Source organism: Oryx dammah, unplaced genomic scaffold (assembly GCF_014754425.2).
Source record: "Oryx dammah isolate SB20612 unplaced genomic scaffold, SCBI_Odam_1.1 HiC_scaffold_5, whole genome shotgun sequence".
NCBI lineage: Eukaryota > Metazoa > Chordata > Mammalia > Artiodactyla > Bovidae > Oryx > Oryx dammah.
The window spans coordinates 27,576,844-27,589,200 of record NW_024070189.1 but is presented as its reverse complement, the minus strand read 5'-3'; positions in this window follow the sequence as shown (position 1 = coordinate 27,589,200).

The following is a 12,357-nucleotide window of genomic DNA, read 5'->3' as shown; positions in this document are numbered from 1 at the left end:
TGCCCTCCATGGGAATTCAATAAACATTATTGACCGACTGGCTGAGGTAAACTGAACTGCAGAATTGCTTTGAAGCCCACAGTTACAAGCTATAATTGAGAAACTGTCAAGAGATTCAAATTCATGGAAAACCATGAAAGAATAATGTTTCCATGTTTCAGAGCTTGCCAAAATACAGTTTCCTTTCTGCTGTTCATTTCCTCCCCCTTCTAATTCATTTTTTAAAAACTTTTCCATCAAGGAGAAGTCTATTTTGTAACTATGAATAATTAATGTCTAGCATCTTTCTTTCTTTTCAAAATGTTAGCAAATGTTGAGAATTGTAACTTGTCTAGTATCCTAGGGAAAAAGGGGTACCAGTTGTTAAAGATGGCTCTATTTGTTTTCCCTGATAAAGGTCTGTATTAAGAATGAAATTCTAATAGTCACAGGATCACTAGCTACAAAATGACCATAAATAAATGCAGGCTGAGAACTATAGTCCAACTCTGTGTAGTGAGTTCTTCCAGTCTTTTCCCTCTAACACAGTGTTATCAGCTCCTGAGTGGCTTTGAACCTATAAAACCTTTGAAAGATGTAATCTTTGAACCTATAAAGCAATCATATATACCATATGCGAAGTACCTTTTGTTAGACACTTTTTGTGTACTATTTTTCATCTTGAAAGCAGTTATTAAGGGAAAGGAGCTGTCAGGACACAGTCACATGCCGAAGGTGTAAAGCCAGGTTCCAACCCTGGTCTGTTTGACATCGACCCCTTTCTCCCCCTCCTCTGCACCTTACAAGACAGGTATCGACCAGCAGGTACCTGTGCTTGTCCTCTAAAACTATCACTGATGTGATGTTTAGTGATTCTTTCAGAGAATCTTTAGACTAGTTCCTTATATAATTACAGGAAACTTGCCATAAAGCTCAACCACTTACACCAGATATGTCTCACACCTTGGCCTGGAATGAAATTTTCCATTTTGTAGTTAATGGGTGCAATTTTAAAGAAGGGGCATAGGTGTGAAGAACTGTTTACCAGAAAGTTAAAATTACTCTTTAAACAGACCTCTTCATTAAGAAGTAAAGGCAAACCTAGAATCTGCTACATTCTCACACAGATTAATAATTGCCTTACAAAAGGGCACAGCATGCAGACACTCAGTTGCTCCCAGTGAATTCTGTTTCTTGCAAAGATAAACAATAACATAGGCGCTGCTAAAATCAAATGCATCTGTTTAAACATACATGCCTACATGCCCATAAATGTGTACAGATGGTGTATTTGGTTGTTTTCATTTGGCAATTTTTAAATTAATAAAAGCCACTCACATTTTGACTCTCTAAGGAAAACACAGTGATTGATAATATTTTAGGTTATCTAATTGTGTGCCTGTTCAGTGGCTCAGTTGTGTCCTACTCTTTGCGACCCCATGGACTGTAGCCTGCCAGGCTCCTTTGTTCATTGTATTTTTCAGGCAAGAATACTGAGGTGGGTTGCCATTTCCTCCTGCAGGAGATCTTCCTGACCCAGGGATCAAATGCACCTCCTGCTTTGGCAGGCAGGTTCTTTACCGCTTGAACTACCTGGGAAGCCAGGTTGTTTGATTAAGTAAATACAAGTTTGCCCTTCTGAAAGGATCAATGCAATATAAATATTAGGAAATGTACAGCCTAATTCATCTTAAGGAAAGGAACTAGAGGTCTCAGAAATCACAATAATATGTTCATTTCACTTTGGTGAATAAAAATTATAGATGCCATGGCGATTTCAACAAAGCTAAGAAAATAGTGTGAAGGCAGTCCATGAGGAAATTAGGAGAACAGTCTTCTTGATCTCCTGACTTTAATCTGTTGCAATTTATTATATATCTCCATGCTCTTTGAATCTCTGCTTCTCTGTGAAAGCCGTTTCCTTGTTCTTAAAGCAGAAGTTAGGTGCAAACACTAAGAATGAGACAGAAGTAAACAGAGCTGTTCAGCCTATAAGCTCAGGGCTAAATCCCAAACTGTAGGTTTTTCAAGTCAAAACAAATGTGTAAACTAAGAAAAATGTCTTGGTAAACATCACCAACCCAAGTCTTCCCACAGACAGAGAGCCTCAGAAAGCCTCAGCTACAAGACTCCTGAGGAAGAATGGAGTATTTAGAGATATTCGGTAGGATAGCCTCAGTAAGTAGATAGCATTTGGATCAATAAGCGCTCCAAAAATAATCACTTCAAAAGGCTTCTTACTGTTTACATCAGATTTATTTTTCTATTCATGAACTTACTCTTGCCACAAAGAAAACAAGTCATTTGTTCAAAGTAGAAAACTGCCATTATTTTATTTATTTCATGCCTTCAAAGTTAATACAGTGTCTTCTTTCTATGGCACCACTAATAAACTTGGTGTGTTCTTTCTTGGTAAATTCTTAAAGATAAACATTCAATAAAGACAGAAATTTTAAATTTCTTGAAATCTATGGAGACCCCTTTTTAGTTTTTTTTTTTCTCTATAATGCCTCACTTTTCTTGATTTTTAAAGAATGACATAAACTTTAGACTCAGAAGAATTTTCTTTTCCAATTCTGAAATGTAATTAGAAAACCTTATTAAACAGTAATTGGATATCATTTTAGAGCCATTTCCCCTCAAAGTGTTGGCAGTATATATGGGAGTCTTTGAAATTCTCTGGCATATTGGACACCTAACACCTTTCCTTTCAGGGGAAGAACTTGCCAATAGATCTGTTTCCCTACAGTTTTACTAAGAAAATAGTGATAAATAATATTTTTATATCAACCTAGGGAGGTGATCTAAGTACTTTTGAATTATTCGCTCACTCTTCTGAAAATGTTTACCATGTATTTCCCTCGTGTTTTAAAATGTATCCTATGAAACAGACTTACCTGGTCATTGCAGTGCACCATCTCCAGAGTGTGAGCCACATTCACAGAAGTAATGCTGTGATTGTCTGATATCTAAGTTATTGTTAACTTCTACTAGTAGCATGCAGATGAACTTATTTATAAAACTGAAATAGACTCACAGACATAGAAAACAACCAAAGGGGATAGGGCAGGGGGAGCTAAATTAGGAATTTGGGACTAATATACACATTACTCTGTATAAGATAGGTAAGCAATAAGGACCTACTATTACAAGATATTGAGTATAGTTCCCTGTGCTATACTCAATATCTTGCAATAACCTATAATGGAAAAGAATCTGAAAAAGGATAGATACATGGATATGTATAACTAAGTCACTTTGTTGTACCCTTGAAACAAACATACCTTATAAATTAACTATGCATTTAAGCTAAGTCTCAAGTCATGTCCAATTCTTTGTGACCCTATCGACTGTAGCCCGCTAAGCTCCTATGTCCATGGGATTTCCCAGGAAAGAATACTGGAAAGGGTTTCCATATCCTCCTCCAGGGTTATCTTCACAACCTACCTCAATTTAAAACTTAAATTATAAAGGAAAAAACAAAACCTTCATTTGCTGATACTAGATTAGGCATCACACAATCAAGCCCAATAGACACAATCTATTCCTGCAACAAATCCCCAAAATAAAATGACTCTGTCTTTATGTTATCACATATAATGTATGTTCATTCCATCCATCAGTGTGATCGAAGTTCTGATTTCTAGTGTCTTAGTAAAAGAAAATATGGGAGAAAAAATGTGTTGACCAGAATTCTTTGCAGGGAAGGCACTGACATGCTTCAGAAAAAAATTTCATAAACACTTGGGTTAAAGATACAAGTAGGCTGTTCTTCAAACTGTTCTGCTGGACAGAGTGGAAGAATTTCCTGGTTATAACAGAAAAGAATGGACAGGAGCGGAAATTAAAGGAAAATGGGAGGAGAGGAGGAAAAAAAAAAGTGCTGACAAAAGGCTGCTACTACACAGTGAGACCCCATCCCCCTAATATCTCCCATAAAGGTGCAGAACTTCAACCTGCTTCACTTCACATAGATCAATCAGTAAATTTATTCACTTTTTAACTTAGTTTTTAAAACAGATGATAGGAGGGCAGCTGGGGCTACACATTTTAACAGAGAAGTGAAATAGACAAAGAAAGAGGAGCTAAGCGTTAAATTTTAGGAACTTTGAGTCAAATTTTATTAATACCTCAAGGGGAAAATAGGCTTCAAATGGAGTATGGTTGCATACAGTTTTTTCTAGACCTTTTAAAACACCATACTGTGAGATTAGTCTCATCTATAGAAAATTATCTCCTGAAGGACAGTGCTCACTGCTGTTTGCCCTAGATTCATATGAACCTTTTTTTAAAATTGAATATTCTGATATTATACAGACTTACCTTTTATGTCTATCTATAATCCTGAATATTCTTTAGTTGGATTTTAGCTGAGATAGTTATGGACAAATAGAGGCATTTCAGGTATCTTTTTTTAAAACTATTTTATTTTTAATTGGAGGATGATTACTATACAATATTGTAATGGTTTCTGCCTACATCAGCATGAATCAACCATGGGTCTACATATGTCCCCCCTCTCTTAAATCTCCCTCCCACCTCCTTCCCCATCCCACCCCTCTAGGTTGTTACAAAGCACTGGCTTTGAGTTCCCTGTGTTATACAGCAAATTCCCAGCAGCTACCTGTTTTACATATGGTAATGCATATGTTTACCCTCTCAAATCATTCCACCTTTTCCCTCCCTCACTGTGTCCAAACGTGTTCTCTATATCTGCATCTCCACTGCTGCCCTGAAGATAGATTCATTAATGTCAAGTGTCCTTTTATGCAAAGATTTCAAAATAATGTACATCTCTCAAAATGTTTAACATTTATCAGGAATTACATATTTTCAAAGTATGAGGATAAAGTAAATTATGAATTCTCTTTATGCTGTTACCATGTTGCAGCCCCCACAGGCTAGCTGATAAATAGACGTGCTTGTCACTCTTTTTTATTTATATGGGGAAATTTATCTTGACTTATGCAGATTATTCCAGGTAGTTGGGAATGCTTCTTTGGCATAGAGTAAGGTTGTCCTGATGTTAAAGAAATTGGAAAAAGCTTCAGAGAGTAGCTGGCAGGCGATATGGAACTTAAGTGACAGGACTACAACAAGCAGAAATGAAGAGGTATCATACAGAAAGAGGGAAGTCACAGAGACAAGAAATCAGATGTGTTGGGGGCGGAGAGCCCATGGACCCATTCATCTGGAGAGTGAGGTACAAGAGTCAGCCTTGGGAGCCAGCTCTTGGCACCAGTGTGGATGTTCTCATGATGAAGCAGTAGTCAGGCTCCTTCAATGAGTTTTTTATGCAGCAGGCGTTGACAAGAGGAAAGCAGAAAGGAAGAAGTTGGAAGATGCCAAGTGTTGACTACAGCTGGCAAATGGGTGTGATTGGGACCAAAATTATTAACATATGACTATTGCCAGCCTTTCCCATCCACTGACTGGCTCAAGAGGAATCTTACTTTTTTATGTCCTCCACCCACAGAGGAGGGCCCTGCCTTGTCAGTTCCATTCTTTAGATTCTCACCATCTAGGATGGAAAATTGACAAAAGAGTACATAATCAGAGAGGCAGAAGAGGGCCTGTGCCATTGTTATTGGAATATAAAGGAAGACAACAATCTTCAGGAAAACCCAGTACACAGCTGAAAACAGCTTTTTTTTCTTCCTCTTTTTTTTTTTTTAAATTCTAAGCGCAGTTAGGTAATCAGAACCAGAAGGTTAAGGAACATTGTCTGCAGGGGGTAGCTCAGCACCATTATAATTTGGACATAAATATTATTTATATTCATTGGTTAGTGGGATTGGGGCTATTATGGTAGTTATAAATAACAGACTGGGAGATTTTGCTTAATTAGACAAAGATTAGGGGGACATTGAGGGCTCCTGAACAAGGCAGTGATGTGATTAGTATTCTTCTTTAGGAAGAATTATTTAGCAGCTTTATCCACATAAATGAGAGAGGAAAAATAATGAAGACAAGTGAAATCTGATAGGAGACTTTGCAATATGCCAGGTTAAGGATAGTGAGGAGTAAAAGGGAAGAGGGGGGATAGAAAAGAAAAGATGGCAAGGTATTTGGAAAGCAAACAGTACCATTATGAGAGGCAAAGTAAAAGGCATAACAATTTGATGTTTGAGGCCCTAGGAACTGAAGGAATAGAAGTGCCATTAACAGAAATGAGGATACCAGAAGGAAAAGCTGGCTTCAGGGTAGAAATAATTAGCTCGATTTTACATGCATTGTTTTTGATATGTATCTGGGTGAGAATGTCTCCTGGACAACTGTAAATGTAAGCTCCATGAAGAAAGGCCTGTAGCTGTCCCCCAACTTTCCCCCTGGTATCTCTGAAGCCCAGAATACAGCAGGTGACCAATAAACATTGCTGAATAAATGAAGACTGAATGAAAGTCTACCAGTACTCTGAGTTCTTATGATACCTGACTGCAGTTTTCTCATGCTTATTTCTCTTTATTTACAGATTCGGCTTTATACATATGCATCTTAGATCTCCATTTCCAGAGTGCCCTCAATACTTATTTGCTGAATTACTGTTAGTAGATGCTCTTTTAGTTTAGACACAACCCCATTCGCATTTCTAATCTCCCTTTAGTATATTCAAAGAAGGGAAAACTCACTAAATGCAATATTAATAAAAACAGATAAATATACATATCCATAGTACTTAAGGAAAAAGCAACACATATAAGTAACTACAGGTGAAAGTGAAACTGTTGGTCGCTTAGTTGTGTCTCACTCTTTGTGGCCCCATGACTGTAGCCCACCAGGCTCCTCTGTCCATGGGATTTGCCGGGCAAGAATACTGGAGTGGGTTGCCATTTCCTTCTCGGGGGATCTTCCCGACCCAGGGATTGAACCTCTATCTCCTGTGTTGCGGGCAGATTCTTTACTGTCTGAGCCACTAGGGAAGCCCAGGTATTAATAACTATAGTCATTTCAACATTTGGTTATCCTATTTGGTTAATAGCTTATCTGAAGTTGTCAAAAATTACATTTCTTTCTGACTACAAAGAGCCTGAAAATGACCTTTGGGCAACAACTTGGAAATGATTGTTTAAAAGGTAAATATGTTTTAATTTCATAAGTGGCTAGAGCTTTCCCATACTCAGCAGTTAACACATGACTCACGTGACCCCGCGGCACAAATTTGTAGAGCAAAGTGTGTGCAGGTTCAGTTGTGTCCGATTCTTTGGACCCCAAGGACTGTAGTCCCACTAGGCTCCTCTATGGAATTTTCCAGGCAAAGAATACCGGAGTGCGTTGCCATTTCCTACTCCAGGAGACCTTCCCGACCCAGGGGTAGAACCCACATCTTCTGCATCTCCTATACTGGAGGCAGATTCTTTACCACCGTGCCGCCTGGGAAGAGCAAATAAGGATCAGAAAACTGACTTTCTTACAAGGCTCCTGGGATGTAAACTTTTCCCAAGGTCTTCTCTCGCTCCTCCTGCAGTGTGTGAGGGCCTTTATAAGGAACATGGTGTTTCTATTTCAGAAAAACTGCACAACCTATTTTAAAAGATTTGACAGTATATGAACAGTGTATATAATATATTTATACTGAAAGGGTCTCTTTGGTCATTTGGATGATTCACTAGAGATGTTCCTCTTAAGTATGGTTTAATAGTAAAATATAAATTCAAATTTTCAATCTTCAGTGATTTCCCTCCCACCCCCACCCCTTAGGCTGAGATGGCTTCATGAAAGTTAATTTTTAAAAAAAAGTGAACCTTGAAAACATCTGGTGTTGAGTTCAGAAATTAGAACCAGATATGCTTCCTTATCCGTATTTCAGTTCACATAAGTAGCCTGCCAGAATGGTGAAAAGAAAAAGGTTTATTAATTTGATTTTTGTCTTGTTTTTGAAAAATAATAGAAATATTTTAATGCTCGAAGTAGTTATGAGTCTTTTTTTAAAAAAAGTATATAGACCATCCCTGAATATACATTAAAAATATTAGAATTAATATAAATTTTAGATAATAGCATTATAATAATTCACATTCAAAGGATTTACCAAGGGATTCCTCTAAATCACAAGAGCCAAACAGTATAAAGGGCTCATAGACTGCTTTAAAAGCAGTTTTTCAAACAATTTATGGTATACAGATTCCCAAATAAAAACTGAGAAAGCAAATAACTATTTGAGTTCATTATTTTTTGAGCATTAGTATATACCCCATTCAGAATACCATCATAAAAGAACAGCTAGAATTTTTGTTTTCTAGAACTTCAACAATAATCATTATTATTAAAAGAATAATTATAGATATGCACAGAAACATTGGGAAAGATATTAATAGAATTCTAAACTGGTGTTTACAGTTTACCAAGCACTATGGAGTTTATTTTACATTTATAGTAAGCTTAAAGTAAAGAAGCGCATATTATTTCCATTTAACAGATGTTGAAACTGAAATCTTCAAATACAATGTGTTACAGTTACTTTTGTAGAGCCTATAAGTACCAGAGCCTAGAACATGTCTACCTTAGAGCTTTTTCTATTTCATATTATCTTTCTGCATGATGAAAATCCAACAAACTGTATCCCTAATTGGTTGGCATTGGAAAGCTAGGTTTTAACTGCACTCAATTCAAGAAAAATCAACCTGAGTGAAACATCAGCATTAAAAAAAGAAACATATTAACACTGCGCTTGGAATATCTGTGTGGTAAGGAATTTATTAGATCTGAAACTCATTGCTTTGACAGGATATTTTTATTAATGGATGTTTCCAATTGATTTTTTAAATATGATTTTTTTATTAGCATAATTTTTAAATTAATTTTTAAACGGTGTATAGTTGATTTACAATGTTGTGTTAGTTTGTGCTGTATAGCAAGATGAGTCCGTTATACATATATCCACTCTTTTTTAGATTCTATTTCCTTACAAGTCATTACACAGTATTGAATATAGAGTTCCCTGTGCTATTCAATAAGTTCTTATTAGTTACCTATTCTATCTATATCTATTTTATTCTATATAAAGTAGTGTGTATATGTCAATTTCAGTCTCCCAATTTATCCCTCTTCTCTCTTTCCCTGTTGGTAACCATGGGTTTGTTTCCTTCATCTGTAACTCAATTTCTGTCTTGTAAATAGCTTCATTTGTACCATTTCTTTGGATTTCACATAAATGATATCATATGATATTTGTCTTTTTCTGTCTGACTTCAGTCAGTATGACGATCTCTACGTCCATCCGTGTTGCTGCAAACGGCATTACGGCATTCTTTCTTTATGACTGAGTAGTACTCCATGTATATATGTGCCACATCTTCTTTCTTCATTCTCCTATCAATAGATATTTAGGTAGCTTCCACGTAAATTGTAAATAGTGCTGCTGCTGCTGCTGCTAAGTCGCTTCAGTTGTGTCCGACTCTGTGCGACCCCATAGACGGCAGCCCACCAGGCTCCCCCGTCCCTGGGATTCTCCAGGCAAGAACACTGGAGAGGGTTGCCATTGCCTTCTCCAATGCATGAAAATGAAAAGTGAAAGTGAAGACAGTCAGTCAGGCTATTGTTAATAGTGCTACAGTGAACACTGGGGTGCATGTATCCTTTTGAATTACGGTTTCTCCAGTTACATGCCCAAGAGTAAGATTGCTGGATCATATGCTAGCTTTACTGTTAGTCTCTAAATTTACCTCCATACTGTTCTCCATAGTGTCTATACCAGTTTACATTTCCACCAACAGTGTTGGAGAATTCCCTTTTCTCCACACCCTCTCTAACATTCATTCTTGTAGATGTTTTTAAATATGGTTTTTACTCTCTACTTTTTCAGTTGTTTTACATGTAAGTTTGTCCATAATCTTTCCATTTCAAGCAATTATACATTATAAAAATATGTCCTTTTTTCATTCAAATGTAGAAAGAGATTAAAAGTGTCTAATGCATATGCTACATGAGTCTGATTTATTTTTCTTTTGCAGGGGGGAGGTGAAAAGCCATCTTTTAAATTCTGCTCAACATCTTACAAAGAAGAAAATTGAAATAGAATGTTTTCCTTTTTTAAAATAGTGTTTTTCCTGGTGGTACAGCTCTTGGCCATTCTGTCAAAGTCTGGTCCAAAGTCTTATTCCAGTACTCGATTATCAAGTTTTCCAAAATCAGCATAAACCCAAGAACATTTTGCCTTTTTCTTACTCCCTCCCTAATTAATAACAACAATAATAACAATAATAGATGTCTTCCATTATTATATTTAGTGTTTCTGGATGTGGAAACATAGTAAGAAGGAATGAGAAATTTGTGAGATAATGATAATGCATGCTTTTCTAAACTTTATAGTAAATACAATTGGACTGACTCCTCAAAACCCATGACAGAGACAGTGAAATCTGTATTCTTTCCATCCTAAAGAAATAAAAGTAGGGGCTCAGAGAAGATAAATGTGCAAGCTGATATGGCCAGTAAATGGCAGAGTGGATTAAGAATCCAAGCATCTCTACTCTGCTACTGGTTTGCAATGTTTACACAATCAAATTCTCTAATTCTGAAGCTACATTCACTTTGAATAGCCAGATAAGACAAGTGCAAACCAGTCTGAAATTGAGAAGCTCTGAATTCCTGTCTCCACCCTAACTTGGAACTCTCAGGAAACATGACATCACAATTAAGGGCATGGGCTCCAGAGACACCTAGACCTAACTTTACATTCCCATTCCTCCATTACCATCTCAAGGAAGCTTCACAAGTTAGTTTCTCCAAGCCTTAAGTTCCTCATCTGTAAAACAAAGATTGTTATGAAACTTAAATACAATAACAAATGTAAAAGTCTTGGCCACAATAAGTGTTGCATAAATCATTGATACTAGCACTTCACTTTATGCTGATTTCTCTTTTCCCAATTATATATATATGTATTTATATATATACATACTTTTGGAGGAAAGTGAAAACCCATATAGATTTCATTGTGCACAAATGCTGACCACACACAGACAGCCCTCCCCTAGGCACTTACATTTTACCTCTTAGACACCTTGGAATTATTGCAAAGGTTCTTGAATGTAGATGTATATGAAGAATTTCTTTGAACTGAAAAAGTAGTATGTCTTACAGACCTATGTGACCATTTCTTTTATCTCTAGGTTTTTTATCTCATAATAAATAAACTGAAATTTTACTAAAAGGCTTTACTGAATTCCAGTATAGATTTTCCTGATGAACAAATAGAGTATCACCATAATTATAGATGGGGTTGGAAAGCATTGCTTTGTGAAAAAAAACTTAACATTATTGAAAAGGAATGGGAATCAACATTGGCTTTCAAATTTCAGTCAACCTGAATTTATAAGTATTTCTAAAATCAGATAGCCCAATTTGATATTGATTCCTCGAGGCTAGAGGATTCCATTTCATTTATGGATCAGATTCATTTCCTTAAATGTATCCTAACAACTAAATATGGATCAGGTTTGGTAGAATAATCATATTTAACAATGAATACCCTGTTTTTCCCTTGCTCTTTTTAATTTTGTTGTCATTCCAAAAACATAGGTTGAAAAACGGTAGCAATAATGTGATGGTAAGAATCTCAAGTATAATTTCAAGGGATTAATTCAAAGAGACCTCAAGATCTTTGTAAGAATATTAGGTGGTGGTGATTGTATTAATATACTTGTGTACATAAATCCAGAGTATTTCTGTATCATTTACCATGTTCTCAGTAACAAGGAATTGGAGAAGGCAATGGCACCCCACTCCAGTACTCTTGCCTGGAAAATCCCATGGACAGAGGAGCCTGGTAGGCTACAGTCCATGGGGTCGCTAAAAGTTGGACACGACTGAGTGACTTCACTTTCTCTTTTCACTTTCATGCATTGGAGAAGGAAATGGCAACCCACTCCAGTGTTCTTGCCTGGAGAATCCCAGGGATGGGGGAGCCTGGTGGGCTGCCATCTACGGGGTCGCACAGAGTCGGACACGACTGAAGCAACTTAGCAGCAGCAGCAGCAACAAGGAATACAGGTTCAAAATGGATTATACATTAAGGAAAATACTGGTTTTCATAGCTGGAAGTTCAAGGGTTACGATGAACCTTGGAGGAGGCTTTGTCCAGTGGTTCTGGTTGGGTTCCACCTCCCTGGTGGTTCAGCTGGTAAAGAATCTGCCTGCAATGTGGGACACCTGGGTTCAATCCCTGGGTTGGGAAGATCCCCTAGAGAAGGGAAAGACTGCCCACTCCAGTATTCTGGCCTGGAGAATTCAGTCCATGGAGTCGCAAAGAATCAGACACAACTGAGCAAATTTTCACTTTCACTCTCAGCTGTGTCCCACTCCCTACATAACATGATCCTCAGGACGGAGCAGAATAGCATCAGAAGATACAAGCCCCACAACAACAAATGACCACAG